Source organism: Tamandua tetradactyla, chromosome X, assembly GCF_023851605.1.
Source record: "Tamandua tetradactyla isolate mTamTet1 chromosome X, mTamTet1.pri, whole genome shotgun sequence".
Lineage (NCBI taxonomy): Eukaryota > Metazoa > Chordata > Mammalia > Pilosa > Myrmecophagidae > Tamandua > Tamandua tetradactyla.
The window spans coordinates 97423571-97427120 of NC_135353.1; the positions used below are offsets into that span (position 1 = coordinate 97423571).

Consider the following 3550-nt stretch of genomic DNA (forward strand, 5'->3'; position numbering starts at 1 on the left):
TCCAACCCAAAATGCCAATAGCATCGCTGTTCAGAAACCCAGGTTTGGAGGTATGTGGTGAGGTGGGAAGAGAAAGAAGACATTAGGAATTTAAGAGACCGTCAGGGTGAAAATGGAGAAAGAGGAGGATTGACACAAAATGAGAAATTACTAACCTTCATGTATCCTTAATGCCAGAGTGGGAAACAGTTAAATTCATGTTGTCCAGTGCCATAGAAAGAAGAAACAAATGTCAAAATAAAGAATTGACTTGCCCTAAGACATGTAGTGAATTAGTAGCAGGAACAAGACCAAAATCTGCATCTTATCAATTTCCATACAGAATTCTGTTACATCATACTATCTTCCTTCTTACTAGGCCATCTGTGGCATTACCATGAGACCCTATCAGGAGGAAGGTAACAGGACAAATTAATTCTGAAACATCCTGAAGATTTTAATATTTAAGGACATCAAGATGGGTTATTATTGATCTGCTAATGAAAATGAGCATCTCTCTATGTGATTTTGAGCCATCTGTATTTGCTCTTCAGAAAAATGCCTATTCATATTTTTAGCCTATTTTATAATTGGGTTGTTTGTTCTTTTGTTGTTGAGTTGCATGATTTCTTTGTGCTTTGATTTATTTTAAAAGGTTTATTTATTCATTCACCAAGCAGCTGTTAAGTGTGAATTCTTTACCAGATACTCTATTAGAATGTAGAGATAAAGTGTTAAAGACAAACAGTTCTTGCATTTGTCAGGCAGAGGAGTAAGGAATGGGAATTTCTGACAGAGAATACACCATGTGAAAAGAATTAAAATCATGTTTCATTGAATGATTTAGGTATTTCATAGTGTTCCTAGTCTACAAAATTTATTGACCATATCTTTGCCCCTTGGTAATAATTATTCAGCTATAATATGCACATAGTACACATGGAGGAAAGACTTCAAGGAATATGGTTCAGTAGGAAGCACTGGGACTCAGTCTTTCCACCAAAATCACTACTAAACAGGCAGGAACTTTCTGAAGCAACTATTTTGAAACTCCAGAGGTCAGAAGAACAGTTTACAGCATCCAAGGAAAAGTAGAAAGAAGAGATTGATAAATTATGGTAAAGAACTTTAAATTGCTCTTTTAATGGGTTGGCTACCCATGCCCATTCCCTAACCTTGTGGAAGGCCACCATGGGGTCCAGTCCCTGGCTAGCTGCTGGGTAACAGAAAGAGATAAATATGTCCTCTTCCACAAGAACAGGGATATGCATAGCCAATCACTGGTCACAGCTTTTTTAAATTTCTTTTTATTTTTTAGAAATGATTTTATTTCATGTGCAAATAATGAGCCAACACTTTACCCATAAACTCTATTTGCAAAAACAACAGCTTTCGTAAAGAAAAGAATACAGCAAAATTTAAAAGGCACTGGGATTCTTCTGCTTCTAAAGCAGTGCCAAGCTAGATAAATAAAACTTGTTCCAATAGGAATTTCAGATTAGTGGAAATTAATAGAGTTTTAGTGCCATTTCAGGAAAAGATAATTCAGTGCTCACTCACAAAATTCATAACTGCCTATCAGAACACTTAAACCAGGTTGGAACAATCCAACATAATTAGGCCTTAATCTCAGGGGGGTAAAATGTTAGATGCTAGTAAATCAAAACAGGAAATCTTAAAAACAAAAGTATCATTTGAGGCCCGTTTTCATACAGATTGTTAATTGCTTACTGTATTCTCCCCTTCTATAACATAAATAAAAGGAGTATTGCCAAAAAAGATTTTATGTATCATTAACCATGAAATTTTGTCATTTTCCTTATTATATAAATGACACCTAAGGCCATTATCCAAATGATATGACCATTTATGCCTGTAATTCACTTCTGTACTTACAGAATTTTCATGATTTATATAAGTACAACTTATCAGTGAAGGTTAAAGTTGAGATAAAATCTAACATCCATAACATCCAATGTTTTATAGCTAGCAATTTAGGAGGGATGTATTTTTAATTATCTTTCATTTCAGTGATCTTATGGTAAAAACAAATCAATAGTTTAGAAGTTGCAACTCCTTAGAAGAGATTTTCAAACACACATATAGAATGGTTACAGATAGTGAGCTTTTTAAGAAATATCTTCCATGTCCACATCCTGTTGTAACTGCTGAACCATTTTTTCTTCCAGCTGTTTTCCTTTGCCTGCAAGAGGAGCCCGTATAAGATGGATGTTTTGCTTGACTTCTTTGATGTCCTGAACTTTCTGCAGTTCTTTATTTTTCTTTAATCTGTTCATTATATATTTAGCTTGGCGTTTTTGTTTAATTTCTTCGACTCTCTTCATTGCATCAATAGTTTTATTCTATAGCTCTCGCTGGTACTTGACAGGTTCATTTCTACGTTTTTCAAATTCAAATGAATTATCCACTGTAAGTTCTTTACCAGCTGCCTTCCTGAATGCTTTAGTCCACCTGACCTTGCGAGGATTATGCTTCCTTTTAAAATTTTTATGACACTTGGATTTACAGAATCTGAACACCTTACAATCGTTGCGGACGAACATCATGCCATGGCCGGGATAGATTGGTCCCGAACAAAAATAACACTTCTCGATCCGCATATTGAACCCGCGTGCGTACCTACGGCCAAAAAACTGGTCACAGCTTTTGATGTGAAGGTATTTTTAAGTGAAAGAAAATGAGTATAAACATTCCCAAACCTATGGAATAAGCTAATAACTCTGACATTTTAAAATATTAAAATGAACTTTGTGCAACAATTGTACAAAACAAACAAGGAGATGGTAAGTATTGGCCCAACCAAAGAAAGAGGATAAAAATACAAAAAGAAAACACCAGTTAAGAATGTAAGAATGTGGCATCCCCCAAAATCCTTTAAAATGATCTTAAAAATGCTTACAGAGATGAATGAAAGTACAGAGAAAGAACAACAGGGTAACAGGTAAGCAATGAATGAACAGTGTGAAAGTCTAAGTAAAGAGAATTTTTAAAAAGGAAATAACAGAAATATTGGAGTTGAAGACAACAGTAACTGAAGTGAAAAATGCCCTGGAGGATTTTAAAAAGAGACTGGACCTTGTAGAAGAAGGAATCAGTGAGACGAGACCCCAGAAATGAGTCTGGCTCAGGAGCAGAAATTGTAAAAGCAAAAATAGCCTAAGATACCTCTGGGACACCATCAAGCATGCTAATATATGCATTTTGAGAGTCCCAAAAGAAGAAACAGAGAAATGGGCAGAAGGAGTAGTCAAAGAAACAAAAACAGAACTTTCATAAGCAAAAAACATGAATATGCACATGTAAGAAGCTCAGAGGACACAAAACCAGATAAACATGAAGAAAAATACACACCATCATATATTTCTTAAAAATATTTTTATTGAGAAATCTTCACACACATACAATCTAACCATTTTATACACTCAATGGCTAACAATATCATCACATAGTTGTGTATTCATCACCAGGATAATTTTTAGAATATTTGCGTCACTCTAGAAAAAGAATTAAAAAGAAAAGAGAGAAAATGCACACATTCTATATGCCTTAT

At 34.7% G+C, this 3550-nt stretch overlaps 1 pseudogene; it reads right to left on the reverse strand.

Annotated features, from left to right (window-relative positions):
• Positions 1 to 1298: 1298 nt before the first annotated feature.
• Positions 1299 to 2629, reverse strand: LOC143671357 (putative ribosome biogenesis protein RLP24 pseudogene; annotated as a pseudogene).
• Positions 2630 to 3550: the final 921 nt, after the last annotated feature.